At 48.8% G+C, this 15,000-nt stretch overlaps 1 protein-coding gene and 1 long non-coding RNA gene across 4 annotated transcripts in view; one reads left to right on the top strand and one right to left on the bottom strand.

Annotated features, from left to right (window-relative positions):
• LOC143279847 (E3 ubiquitin-protein ligase MIB1-like) overlaps positions 1–15,000 on the top strand; it is a 150,452-nt gene that overhangs the window by 65,780 nt on the left and 69,672 nt on the right. The gene's annotated exons all lie outside the window — the stretch shown is intronic.
• The window catches only part of LOC143279850 (uncharacterized), a 20,385-nt gene continuing 12,441 nt past the window's right edge, over positions 7,057–15,000 (bottom strand). The window contains exon 3 of the long non-coding RNA XR_013054963.1: positions 7,057–7,752. This is a non-coding gene — a long non-coding RNA (uncharacterized LOC143279850). The remainder of the gene's footprint in view (positions 7,753–15,000) is intronic.

Genomic DNA, 15,000 nt, shown 5'->3' with positions numbered 1-15,000 from the left:
CGTTGTGAGCAATAAGAGGCAAGAGTTACCTATTCATGTATTTTTTGTTTATTTATTTAAATTGTGGGGAGGAGGGGTGGGGAGGGGAGGGTAAGGGGGGGGGGGGTAGTTATGAGTATTCTACATCATTCATACACAAGCACACACACACGCGCGCGTATTCATACTCATACAGAAGTAGCGCAGCGGCGCCTGCGTTTTGCCGCCTGCAAAACAGCACACATGCACAGTGGCAACGCAGGATGTTACTTGTGAGTATTTCAGTCGTATATCAGTTTAAGAATTGTTGGGAATGGAGTGCGTTTTCGCGGACAAGGACACACACACACACACACACACACACACACACACACAGATTTAAACCCTCAGCATGCACAATTTCACGATTATTAATTAAGGTATTGATCATTATTGGTTCCGAATGTTGGGGTGGTTTTTGATTATGACTGTCGTGGAATACTTACATTTTCACTTTAAAAAAAAATGGACTGAGGTTTGTTTCTCGCCGTGTGTACCATCATGATTTCAGTCTATTAACGAGACACTGATGTGGCTTTTAGGGCAGATGTGACTCGGACTGTGGGAGTCTGAAACAGTAAACACTTATTTAGATTCTGTCTGTTGGAAAGGGGTAGGGGCTGCATGTGTGGAAAAAAAATAATAAGGTGTAGGAGACTGGTGCGCGGGACTGACAAGTAGGAAATCGACTTTGGGTCGAGATTCTTCTGCTTGAGTTTGATCAGGGGGCCGTGGGTCCTTCATGTCAAGGGGTAGCAGCGACGATGATGTCGTTGACACGGAGGAGGATGAAGGGAGGGGGTTGTTGGGGTGGTGGGAGTGTTGAAAGTGCGAACCACATGTGGCTGCCGCGGGGCATGAGAACTTTTCTGGCACCACTTCTGTCACCGCCCCGCAAGCAGACAGCATCCTGGTCACAGCATCGGCCTCCCCGACTGCCCCCCCCTCCCTGGCAGAGTCTCCCTCCTTTCCCACCATCTGCCAGCAGCAGCGTGTCGGTATCGTGTAGTGAAAACATCCATCCTCCCCCCCTACCCCCTCCCTAACTCCGTTCTGTAGCGGGCCTCTGTGTGGTAGGGTATCGTCTTGCACGATCGGGTTTCTACAGTGTGACAGAGGAAGAAAGAACCGGTCCCCCTCCACCTCCTCCTCCTCCGTTCCAGCAGCAGCAACCCGTAGAACTTCTAGGCCAGCATCATCAACTTGTTGCTGGTACCGGAGCTTCCTCCTTGCCTGCCTCCCTCCACCCCTCGCTGTGCCATGCCGTTCTCTGGACTCCCCTGTTTCCCGCCTTGCCCCTCAGCACCACACAAAGCGCGCCAAAACCATGCCACTCTTCGCTGCAACGACTTACTGCTTTCAGTCTCCGCCGGGATAAAGGCAGACTATTCTAGGAGTAGAAGTGGAAGAAGATTCTCGAGGTAAATCAACAGACTGAATGAAGAGGGGTAAATGAAGAATGACCACAAAAAAGAATCAAAGTTGTATGGAACTAAAAAGAAAAAAAAGAGATGTTTTTTTTCCTAAAACTAAACTTTCCATGAAGAATAAAGTAAGACGTTTACGATTAAAGCTCTGAGCTAACGTATATTTAAACTCTATGAGCTAACGTATTGTCGACGAATATACAACAATACTTTCCTTCCATTGCCAGTAATTGATAATATATTTAATATAATGTCAACCGTTATGAATTTTCCTGTTGTAAATTTTACTGATGTACAGTTATGATATTCCCCCTGAATATTTAAATTTTTTAACCCCCCGTTTTCATAAGCCTTGAACTGGACAGGGTGGCTGACCGTAAATGTTCGAAATGATCGGTGGACTCAGTGCTTTTTATGACTTTTCTGCAGAGAGAGCGAAAGCTCTTCTAGTTCTGAAACTGAAGCCATGATATTTCGCTTCTCATGTGTTACTTGTAAGATAAAAATGGATTTAAATAAATGTAGGGGGAGGGGAGAACAACCAAACAAAAGCTGCAGTGATTGCGTTGTACATCAGATATATCTAGTCCCATCTTGAAGTGCAAGGGAACAGTGCACACGTTGTGAGCTCATCGGAGGTGACTACACAGAACAATGGCAGAGATAACGACGCCTGTTGAACCTGGTGATACAGTCACTGGAAATACGAGAACCAACCCAGCCCTGGTGGCGTCCTTCGCCAGTCTCAGGAGATAGAAACCCCACACCTATGCACCAAGCAAACTGTACCTCCACAAGCATCTTCGCAGTGTGGACACCAGACAGAAACGCTCACTCAGTTAGATTCCGGGGAAAAGAAAAGAAGAGAAAAAAAGAAGCAACATTGCCTTGGCACCGCCTTTCTTAAATTCCGATGTCGAAAGTTACAAGTTGTATCTTGGTATACTTTTCCCATATCCTCACCCCTCACTCTCCTTCCTCGCTCATGTTATCCCTCTCCCATCTCCCACTTTCCCCCTTTTGCTCCACCTTCTCTCCAGTCACCGTACCGGTGGAAACCAAAAAAAGCTGAAGAAACATTTTACAACAGTGGAGACATCCAAAGACACGAACACAACTGCTAAACGCCGCCGGCAAAAAAAAAAAAAAAGAAAAAAAGAAAAGAAAAAAGAAACTGAAACCGAAAACCAGGGAATATTTACTTACAAGGCCATAGACCCCCGAAAACAACAAACCTCTAAAGTAACTGAAGTGAAAGAATCGAAGAAGTTGGTCGTCTGGTGGCCGGCGAGGACGGAAAATCTTGTGGAGCTAGCTGCCGACGTGGTGAAGAAATGCTGTGCACACGGTACATACTTCTTTACATTCCATAGCATTCAGACAGACATATGGGATAGCAAAGAAGTATGGCCCGTATACACAGTGCCAGAGGGTCGTGTCCAGGCTGCAGGCAAGTCTTGACCCAAGTGTCCAGGGCCGGCGAAGGGCCACCACCTTTCAAACATCTTCTTTCAAACTTTGGCAGCGGCGGAAAATGCCATGGCCGATACACCACCCCTAATACCCTTCGACAGTGTGCACTGGCCTGATTTCACATTCACCGAGAGCCAGTTTTACCAATTTCAGCAGGCTGGAGCGCTGGAAGCAGGGGCCAGCCAATCAGAAGGCGCCACCGCCACGCTTCGTGATTCATGCGCTCAGCCAATGAGTGGCGCGCGGCAAGTAAGGGCCCGCCGAGTTCCTCAACCCCCGTCCCCACGCGGCCTTCAGACAGAGGCCATCTTGAACTTTTCAAGGGAAAGGAAAAACACTAAAACTAAAAGAAAAAACGACTGACAGGAAGCACCAAAAAACTTACAGCAACCGCCTTTGTACCAAAGATGAAGGAATCTGTTGTGAGACCTGTTGCTTGTCTCATCTCTCTCTCTCTCTCCCTCTCTCCTTCCCTCTCTCTCTCTCTCTGCCTTTCTATTTCCCCCATTCTCCTTTAGAGACATCCCGCACTTTGCGAACAAACCGTGAAGCGTTTGGCTGTGTGCACAGAAATCGAGGGCAAAACGTGGAGGAGCCTTGGTCAGCCAACAACAGGGGTAGAAGTGGAGATGTTGAGAGGCCACGATGATACTGATGATGGTTCCCAGCTGAAAGGAAGAGGCGTCGGTCTGCAGGCCGGGAGCACACAGCCACACGGAATGGCAGAAGGGGAAGGGAAACAGAAGCTACAAATACGAAGCAAGTTGTCGAAGGAAGAAGAAGAGAAGGGGAGAAAAATAAAACGGGCCTGGCGGGGTAAGGAAAAAGTAGAGTGGTGGTCGGTCCCTGGCTCCTGATGGATGCATCCAGGCTGAACTGTTGCTACCTGATTTCTTGCCCTGCACTGACTGAACGATTCAAGGATGTTCAGAGTGTCTAAATATGGGCCGCGGCACCTACCCCCCTCCCACCGTGCCCTCCCCCTCCACGCCCCTCCACAGCCCCTACCAATCACCCCTTCCCTCTCTCTCTCCTCCCCCCGCCCCCACCCCGCCCCACACTCCCTCCCGAGCGCCGCCACCCCAGGAGATAGGAGGTTATAATTTTACTAAAGTTTGGTCAGGGCTGGAAGTAGGAAGAGGGGTGGTGGGAGGGTGGAAGGGGGCTGGCAGGAGGTCCCAGGTTTTTGAAGAGTGTGGTAGGGGCCAAGTCAGCTTCCCTGAGTTGTCGGTTCGGTGAGCTTCTTCTTGTCAGTCTTTGCTTGTGCTGCTGCCTGTTGCTTGCTTGCTGCTACCGTGTGGCTGGTGTGGTGAAAAGTCTGGCAGTGAAGGGGAGGGTGGGGGGGGAGGTGAAGGGGGGAGGGGGAGGAGGCTTGGGTGGAGATGGGGGTAAAATCCCTCCCCATACCCCCCCCCCCCACCCCAGATACCCACTTCCATTCACCTCCTCCACCTCTCCACCAACCCCCCCATGTTCCTTCTTTTGCGGCGCGTGTATGTGTGTGTGTGTTGCTGCGTGCAGTGTGGAGGTAAGGGGCCTGTAGGTGGGAAGCGTGGGCCCCCCTATCTGATGGGAAGCACATGTGGAGGCAGCCTGCAGCCTGCCTGCCTGCCTGGCCCCTCTCCTGCCATTGTTCATCTCTGCCATCATGCCAAACCTTCCCGCCACTGCCAGCTCCGCGTTCCACCACAGTCATGGAGGGGGGACCTGTACAGAAAGACGAGTGTGCAATGTACAATACAGCATACCTCCTTACAGTTTGCATGGCTTACTGTTGGGGTTTTCCGTCCGTTTGTCTGTCTGTCTGTCTGTCTGTCTGTCTGTCTGTCTGCCCTCTTGCCCCTCTTTCTCCTCCCTCTCGTTTTTCTGACACTTTTTTTTTGGGGGGGGGGGGGGGAGGCTCTCTATAAGCCTATTTTTGTTTTCAGATTGCACACTTTCACAAAGTAGTCCGCGGCAGAGTTGCGTGAGTTTCTTCCGAGTTGATCACGAATCCCGAAATGGTATCAGCCCCTGAAGTCGCCCCCCCTGTGCGGTCGGGAAGGCTAAAAAGCATCGTTTGATTAAGATTTCGAAATGGTACCAATGTAAATAGTTGAGACTACTGGGACGACAGTGGTTTCTTTCGGCGTTCTGAGTGTATCCATGGAACTAAAAAGAGGCAAGAGGAGGACACATAGAGAGAATGGGTTGCAGGGGCATTTGTGTTCCAACAGGGGCACAGGAGCGCAGCGATCAGTGCGTCATGAAAAGGCCATAGTTCCCACATGTTTTTTTGTTGCTTCCACCCACGCTCTGTCTGACTGTCTGTCCGTTCGCCCGTCTGTCTGTTCCTCACTGTGTGTGTGTGTGTGTGTGTGTTTGTGTGTGTGTGTCTCATTGTCAGTGTGCCTCTCTTTCCCTTCACCCATTCCCCCCTCTCTCTCTCTCTCCCTCCCTCTCTCTCTCTCTCTGCTCTCTGTCAATGAAATTCTTACACCAAAGACAGCTGTCTAATGTCACTCCCCTCCGCCCCCACCCCTTACGTCTCCTATATCTTGCTGTACAACAGACTCCCTGTATCTACTTCTTTTTTTTTGGGGGGGTAGGGGGGTCGTGGGGGGTGGGGTTGGGGCGGAGGGGGAGTAAAATACGCACGTCTGTATGTTAGAACTCCGTTGGGGTTTCAGGAGCTGTAGATTGTTCTTCTCAGGTGGATTGAGATGCATGGACACCTTCTTGAACTTCGGTTGAACATACAGAAAGAAAACAGACACGCGCATCTCTCGTCGCAGTTTGTCGTCCCGATGATGCTTTGGGTGCACAGATTACACACACACACACACACACACAGAGAGAGAGAGAGAGAGGATGAACGTATCTTTTATCCTAGCTTTCACCCCCACCCCCTCCTCTTCTTGCTTTTCTTATCTCTTTCTGTCATGGTCTTTCCGTCCTTCCAGAAATAGCATAAGTAGACGGATGTGGAGGTAAAAGGAGGGACGGTGGGGGGTGTGGGGAGAGGGCATGGTGTTAGGGATTGGTTGGGTGGTGGTGGTTGTGGGGGGGGGGGGGGGGGATGAAGGAGAGAATGAATGAGGATGCTGCTGCTGCTGCTGCTGCTGCTGCTGAGAGGTACACGGGTTCTCCGTAGCTTTCCGGGGAAATGAACTTCCTGTTGGTGGAGCCTCACCTGGTGTCCTACCCTTGTACGGGTTATCAGCCCCCCCCCCCCCCCCATCCCCCCTCCCTCGCACCCCCTCTATCTATCTATCTATCTATCTATCCCCCCTCCCTCGCACCCCCTCTATCTATCTATCTATCCCCCCTCCCTCGCACCCCCTCTATCTATCTATCTATCCCCCCTCCCTCGCACCCCCTCTATCTATCTATCTATCTATCTGTCATTCTCACAGAGTTATGTAATATAATATAGTAAAGATCCTATATAGGACGAGAGCTGGATGCAAAAAAGCACATGATTGCTTATCTGTTCTCCTCGAAAATAAAGAATTTTTCATTTCTCCCCCCCCCCCCCCCCCCCCCCCCCCCCGCCCCCTCTCTCTCTCTCTCTCTCTCTCAAAATTTTGTAATATTAAGCAGTAAAGAATATTTTGAGGACGAGGACTGGATGCAAAAACACCCACATAATTGCTTATCTGTTATCCTCGTAAATAAAGATGTTCAATTCTTCTTCTTCTTCTTACACACACACACACACACACACACACACACACACACACACACACACTCACTCACTCACTCACTCACTCACTCACTCAGACGCTGTTTAGTCCAGATAGAAACCAAACCGTTAGATGGCAACACGTCTGTACCCTTCCAGACCATATAGAATGTTCGTACCTTACTACAAGATAGACAGTAGTCCGTCATGGTTTTAGCCAAGTGCTGTAAATAGGGTCTTTTCTTCTGCAACATTTGAAATATTCTTGTCAGCACTTGAGTCTACTAACTGAGTCAGTTTGGTCTGTTTCTCAATAAACCCATTATGTATCTGTCTCCGTATCTGTCTGTGTCTGTCTGTCTGTCTGTGTCCTTTGGTTTAACGCCTTTTCACCACAAGTGATGTTAGTCCAGGGGGGGTTAGGGGGGGGGGGGGGGGAATCTGCTGAGGTTAGAGGAAAATGCCACTGTAAGTACTTGTGAGTAAATGTGTGTGTGTGTGAGCGCACGTGTTCGTTCATGCTTGTTTGTGTATGTGTGTTTTCCAGCGTCAGAAAATGTCAGTCTGTGTCTATGTAAATCTGTTCATTTATTGTAACACTTGTATAAGACCGACCTAATCATTTAGTTGTAACCGCCTTTGATGTTGTCACACCAACAAACCGAATGAAAGAAAAAAACTCACATCCTGGATTTTGGGGAAGTCTGGAAGCAAGCCGATGGCTGTTTAATTCAACGGACGTCAGTGGTGTTTTGATGGTGTCAGGTTGTACAGTGGCGACTGCACCCACCGTGCTGGTTTTACAAAGCTGGCTGATGACACCTTAGTGTTGTGGTGCAGGGCAGCGGGTGTTTGAGATCAGGTTGTTGACATGTCTTGGAAGAAAGTGACGTCATTCTTGAAAAAAGATGACCAGCTGTTGGAGCACAGATGACGTCAGCCCAGATGGCCTGACGACAGCGCGTGGTCAGTAGTGTTGGTGGCGTCATGTCATGGTGTTGGCGGCGGGGTCACGATGGTCGTGGCAGTGGTAGGAGGAGGTCTGGCAGCAGGCAGACCGCAGACTTGGTATTGGAGGGGGAGGAGGGGGAGGAGGTCCTGTGTTTCAGGACTTGACAGCGTGACGCAGCACGGTGACAGTGTGACGTCAGCCTTGATGCAGTCCCTCATCTATCAAACAAACAAAAGTAAATAAAGTAAATGCACGAATTGTATGTTGCAGTAGAGTTGCGGCGTTAGCTGTTGGTTCGCTCAGGGAGGGGTTTGGGGGAGGGGGCGGGGGTGTTCCGACTGACGAAAGAGACACACTTCTGCACACGTGTTAGTGTTAACAGTGTCAGAGATGGCCACGTGAGTGTATCGTGAATAAGCATAATCTTTGCCTGTTTGTTTGGTCAGTGGCTTTGATTGAAAAAGTGAATGAACACGATCAGTGTTTTCACAACTTATAACGGTCAAATGTGTGGAAGGTCGCAATATTGAATAGGGGAATAAAACCTGAGCTATTAAAAAAAAAATAAATAATAAAAAATCCGTTGGTTGACAGCACATTACAACCAGACTACTAGATGCTAAAAAGCACAGAGAGAGATGCAGACAGACACACAGAGAAACACAGAGAAAGAGACAGAGTAGAATGGCAGAGATTGGAGCACAGAGAGACAGACAGAGAGAGATGGGAGGGGGGGGGGGGGTAAAAGAGGAAAGGAAAGGGCGTGAGGATGGAGAGAAAAAGACAGAGAGAGAAGCAGAGAGACAGGGGGGGAGACAAAGAAACAGAGAGGAGCAAAGAGACAGAGGGAGACAAAGACAGAGAGAGAAGCAGAGAGACAGGGGGAGACAAAGACAGAGAGAGAAGCAGAGAGACAGGGGGAGACAAAGACAGAGAGAGGAGCAAAGAGAGACAGGGGGAGACAACGACAGAGAGAGAAGCAGAGAGACAGGGGGAGACAACGACAGAGAGAGAAGCAGAGAGACAGGGGGAGACAAAGACAGAGAGAGGAGCAAAGAGAGACAGGGGGAGACAAAGACAGAGAGAGAAGCAGAGAGACAGGGGGAGACAAAGACAGAGAGAGGAGCAGAGAGACAGGGGGGGAGACAAAGAAACAGAGAGGAGCAAAGAGACAGAGGGAGACAAAGACAGAGAGAGGAGCAGAGAGACAGGGGGAGACAAAGACAGAGAGAGGAGCAGAGAGACAGGGGGAGACAAAGACAGAGAGAGAAGCAGAGAGACAGGGGGAGACAACGACAGAGAGAGGAGCAGAGAGACAGGGGGAGACAAAGACAGAGAGAGAAGCAGAGAGACAGGGGGAGACAAAGACAGAGAGAGGAGCAGAGAGACGGGGGGGGGGGGGGGGGGGGGGGGAGAGACAAAGAAACAGAGAGGAGCAAAGAGACAGAGGGAGACAAAGACAGAGAGAGGAGCAGAGAGACAGGGGGAGACAAAGACAGAGAGAAGAAAGAGACAGGGGGAGACAAAGACAGAGAGAGGAGCAGAGAGACAGGGGGAGACAAAGACAGAGAGAGGAGCAGAGAGACAGGGGGAGACAAAGACAGAGAGAGGAGCAGAGAGACAGGGGGAGACAAAGACAGAGAGAGGAGCAGAGAGACAGGGGGAGACAAAGACAGAGAGCAGCAGAGAGACAGGGGGAGACAAAGACAGAGAGAGGAGCAGAGAGACAGGGGGAGACAAAGACACAGAGAGGAGCAGAGGGACAGGGGGAGACAAAGACAGAGAGACAGGGGGAGACAAAGACAGAGAGAGGAGCAGAGAGACAGGGGGAGACAAAGACAGAGAGACAGGGGGAGACAAAGACAGAGAGAGGAGCAGAGAGACAGGGGGAGACAAAGACAGAGAGACAGGGGGAGACAAAGACAGAGAGAGGAGCAGAGAGACAGGGGGAGACAAAGACAGAGAGACAGGGGGAGACAAAGACAGAGAGAGGAGCAAAGAGACAGAGGGAGACAAAGACAGAGAGAGGAGCAGAGAGACAGGGGGAGACAAAGACAGAGAGAGGAGCAGAGAGACAGGGGGAGACAAAGACAGAGAGAGGAGCAAAGAGACAGAGGGAGACAAAGACAGAGAGAGGAGCAGAGAGACAGGGGGAGACAAAGACAGAGAGACAGGGGGAGACAAAGACAGAGAGAGAAGCAAAGAGACAGGGGGAGACAAAGACAGAGAGAAGCAGAGAGACAGGGGGAGACAAAGACAGAGAGAGGAGCAAAGAGACAGGGGGAGACAAAGACAGAGAGAGAAGCAAAGAGACAGGGGGAGACAAAGACAGAGAGAAGCAGAGAGACAGGGGGAGACAAAGACAGAGAGACAGGGGGAGACAAAGACAGAGAGAAGCAGAGAGACAGGGGGAGACAAAGACAGAGAGAAGCAAAGAGACAGGGGGAGACAAAGACAGAGAGAGAGGAGCAAAGAGACAGGCAGACAGGGTGGGCCAGACGTCTGTACAGGACAAGAAGGATGGTTGGCCCAAAAGCAAGGTGGTAGGTATTAAGGAAGCGAGCAGAACGAGTGAGTGCTGACAGTGTTGTGTTTTTTTGAGGGGAGGATCCTGGTGGTTTTTTGGAACAGGTCCAGAAGCCAGTTCCTGCTGTCAGTGCTGCTGCTGCTGCTGCTGCTGCTGCTGCTAGCACCTCAGTCTTGGACCTGTGCCCATTTTTTTTCTCTAATTACAGGTGTGTGTGTGTGTGTGTGTGTGTGTGTGTGTGCGCCTGTGAATGGAAAAGAGAATGACTCATCGACGCCCACTTGCACTTTTCTCCTTGAGTTTTCTTCTTCTTCTTCAGAAATCGCCTTCGTCTTCTTCTGTTCTGCTGTCGAGTTTACCCATCTTCCCAGGAAATAAATATTGACACATCAAACAATAAATACATCTATGTATATGCATTCAGGCACTTTTTTGTGGTGCGAAAACTGTACAATACCCATCTTTACCGACAAATGGAGAAAGTGAGTATATTAAAAAAAATGTATAAAAATAAATTAAGAAACTTCGGGGTTGTGAAGTAAGTGTTTCTGATGAAGAGCCGACGTTTCTGACCATGGCTATTTCGTCAGGAACTTTGATTCGTGAAAATGACAGAGGCAATAAAGGCATGACCTAAGACTGAGAAGTTATGAATATTTTCAGCAGAAGATGAGTAGAGATGTGAATACAGTTTCGGTTATTGACATTCTGGGAAAAGGGGTCACAGGAGAGGAAAAAAGAATGCTCTCGAGTGGATGTGGAAAATCACTAGCAGTAGTAATGGTACTAGCCACAATAGTAACAATTATAGCAGTAATTATATAATAATGAAAATCAAAGTTGGGGGGAGAGAGAACTGGTCAGGCTTTTAGAGATAAACCTCAAGAGACCGGTTTCATTCTGGGCAGAGATCAGTTCTCCCTTTGTGTTCATTTTATTCTTTATCCGTGACACTATCTCTAGTTGTGTGTGTGTGTGTGTGTGTGTGTGTGTGTGTTATGTTGCTCTCGAGGATGCGTCATGCCATTGTGCTAGTATGGAACCGAGAGAAAATAATAGCGAGTCATAAGGCAGTCCTGTGACTTACTTAATTAACGAGGGGTAGAAATTCGCAGCTATGAGATTATCATCTGATTTTATACTCAAACATTCTGCTTTCTTCTTTTGCTCTGCAGACAATACTCAAGACTTGTGAAAGAGGGTGTGTAAATGAAATTTTGATGATTTGGAAGTCGTGGCGAGTAGATTATTGAAACGCCGACTGTTCTGTACAGCCCGTTTGGCCGAGATCGTGGTATGGGGGATGTTACTGTGGAAAGACATTCTCCGCTACAATCAAAGTCTAGCCCAGATAGTTCAGACAGCAGCTTGCCTCCTGTGCGGTTCTGAAGGTCACAGCTGGACACGACTAGGTAACATATAGTTTCCACAGGCTGTCGGAATATTTGAAGATCACTGTTGCATTGATTGTTGAAACATACCAGGCTTAAGTCAAGTCCATTGACAGATAGGATTTTATTATATCTTCTGCTGATTGAAGTTTGTCGAACCGTGTCATTTTGTTTGAATTCACTGTGCGGTGATGATGAGACACAGTCACGTCATGCACAGTCGCCCGAAAATGTTAATTTCATCCCCCCCCCCCCCCCCCCCCTTTTTTTTTCCGTTAGGCGCAACAGCATGGTAATATTTTCCCCAACTTTTTTCTGTCTTCTTTCTTTCTTTACTCGCAGTGAGTTGTCTGTAAGCCACTTACACATGTCGAGCTGCCTTCTGCAAAATCCTCGGCATAATTTTTTGATTTTTTGACGGATGACGGCATTTTCTCTTGGGGGGAAAAAAAAAAAATGGAGTGGGGGTGGGGGGGGGGATACCCACATGTCGTCACTACAACAGTTTGTGATTGCGTTCGCTAAGTGTGATGTCTTAGCATTACTGTTACAGGCTACACACACTTCTCGCTATTTTCTCAGAAAGCCACTCCTGGTTCGCTGTCTTACATTAATAATGTTAACAAAAATCACCTGCCACATCCAAATTCTCTCTCTCTCTCTCTCTCTCTCTCTCTCTCTCTCTCTCTCTCTCTCTCTCGTGGACACACACACACACACACACACACACACACACACACACACACACACACACACACAAACACACACACACACACATACACACACACACAAGCGCGCATTACATGAAATAAAAACAGGCAAAGGGGGTACGTGATGAGCCGCGTTCTTCGTGAGTGGCTTTTTTGTTGTTGTTTTTCTGAAGGAGGCAAGGGTAAACTTTTTTTTTTCTTTTTTTCTTTTTTTCTTTTTTTAAAGTTTTTATTTTGTTCGGCGCCTATTTTCGCAAGGCCACCAGACTTCCAAGTGCAGGAGAGAAGGGTAGAGGAGGTGTGAGGGGGGAGGAGGTGTGACGGCTAGGGGAGGGGGGGGAGAGGTAACGGAGGTAAGGGTGTGGGGGGGGGGGGGGGGGGGGGGGGGGGTGTAATGTATTTAGCAGGAAAACGATGCAGCTGGTGATGGGCAGGCAGGCACTGTGGTGAGGGCCTGAACGGCAGCAGGACAGTGGTACCTGTGTGTGAAGGCTGAAGGCTTTTAGCCGCAGCTATAGACCTGCTGCACTCGGTTGAATAGTAGCATGCTGTGTGTGTGTGTTTGTGTGTGTGTGTGTGTGTGTGTGTGTGTGAAGAACTCAGAACTCATTTAATTGTCGTAAAACCATCATAGGAATTATGGACACTATAAACTAAACACAACAAGCAAACAAAAAGTAAAAGCAATAAGTTGTGAGCTCATACAGGATATTCCATAAGACTTAGCTATGGACTGCGAACTTTAAAGCATTCATATATGTATTTTGCCAGTTCTGGTCGGAAAAAATTTTGTGGCAGCAGAGAACTCGGCCTTTGGATTATTGTGTTGCCAGTGCCATCTGGCCAATGATTCGAAGACTGGGAATTAACTGTCACAAGTAGGCGAGATCTCAAGTCAGAGTACACACTACACTACACACTACACTACACACTGTGTGTGTGTGTGTGTGTGTTTGTGTGTGTGTGTGTGTGTGTTTGTGTGTGTGTGTGTGTGAGGGAGAGATAAACCTGCCATGGGATCATCAACATTACAAAGAGAGAGAGAGAGAGAGAGAGAGAGACACAGAGAGAGCAGTAGTGACCTGCCATCGGATCACCATCATTACAAATAGTTGTAGTCACTGTATCAACGCGTTATCAGGTTTCCTATCCCATTTGCAGTTCCTTTTTTTTCAAAGTAGCGTTACTGGCAGACATATTGAAGGGCGTTTCTTATTTCTGACAGTGCTGTGTTGTATTGATGACTAAAAGCGAACACAACCTGTACGCTTTGCGCGCGCGCGTGTGTGTGTGTGGGGGGGGGGGGGAGGGTAAGGGGGGGGGGGGTACAACTAGACAGATGGTATTGGGCAGGGATGAGGGGGGAGGGTGAGAGAAGAGGGAATATCAGGGGGAGGGGGAGTCGGGATTACCTGGGGGACACACACACACACACACACACACACACACACACACACACACACACAGAGGTGTTATAAGGAATTTTGTGTGTTTCCAAAACACCAAAAGCAGGAGGAGGTAAAAATAAACACAAATGAAATATTTCCAGGAAAAGAGAGGGGGAAAAACTAAACTATAACAACAAGACAAAGCAACAACAAAAAACTACACACACACACACACACACACACACACACACACACACACACACACACACACACACACAAGAAGAAGAAGAAACGTAAAAACAACCAGCCGTTTTCTCGTTTAAACGATTGCTGCCAAAGAAGTTTGGAAATGTGTGCAATTGAATGATGATCATAATAATAATAATAATAATAATAAAAATAACAATAAAGACCACAGTTATCATGGTGATAATGATGATGCTAAGAAAAGGTCACTAGTGGTGACTGGCGATGATCTTCTTGATAATGATGATGAGAAACATAAGGATTTTTGGAAGGGGTGAGTGAAGTCAGTTCACTGAAGACCTTTTGTTCTCCTGGCTGTTACGTGACAAAGAAGACTGCTGACTGTTCTTCTTCACAGTCAGGATGGGGAGAAGAGGGTGTGTGTGTGTGTTTTGTTTGGGGGTGGGGGAGCGGTAAGGGGAAGGGGGGGGGAGGGTGAAGAGGGACTGCATGAGGGTGAGGGAGAAGGTGGTGAGTGTAATAGTGAGCAGCTGAGGAAGCAGCAGGAATTACATGTATCAGGCGGCCAGTATAGAAGAAGAAAGATGGGAGGAAGAAGGAACAGAAGACAGGGTGCCCCTGTTATGTTATAAAGAGGGGAGGCTGGTATGGCCGGAGTTACAGTGGGGAGAGAGTTTATCACGGAGACTCATCAGTGATCTCCCCCTTCCCCACTCCCCCCCCCCCCCCCCCCCACACACACACACACCCCAACCCTCTCAGCCCTCTGCCTTGCCAGAGTACGCAGCAGGCCCCTTATATTGTGGGAGGTAGGGTTTGTGCGGGTGGGGTGGGGTAGGGGAGGGAGATGTATGAGTGTGTGTGTGTGTGTGTGTGCGGTTCTGTTATCTGTTACCCTCTCCTCATCACCCACCACCACGGCATCCGTCTGCTCCCTCGCTCCCCTACACAAAACTACACCCCGCCACACCCCCGCCCACAGTTGGCTCCCTGCACTTGGCTCCTTGTCGTCTCTGGCCCCCATCTCCATCTCCACCCTATCCTCACTCACCCACACACACACACACACACACACACACACACACACACACACACACACATATATATATATATATATATTCATAATACACACACACACACACACACACACACAGGGTGGGGGGGAGTTGACTGGTTGGTGTTGTAGCCTTGGGACATGTTGAAAATTGCTGGCACCGTATCAGGGCTTTGTTTGATTTAATTT

Source organism: Babylonia areolata, chromosome 3 (assembly GCF_041734735.1).
Source record: "Babylonia areolata isolate BAREFJ2019XMU chromosome 3, ASM4173473v1, whole genome shotgun sequence".
NCBI classification, from domain to species: domain Eukaryota; kingdom Metazoa; phylum Mollusca; class Gastropoda; order Neogastropoda; family Buccinidae; genus Babylonia; species Babylonia areolata.
This window is presented reverse-complemented; position numbering and strand designations above follow the sequence as displayed.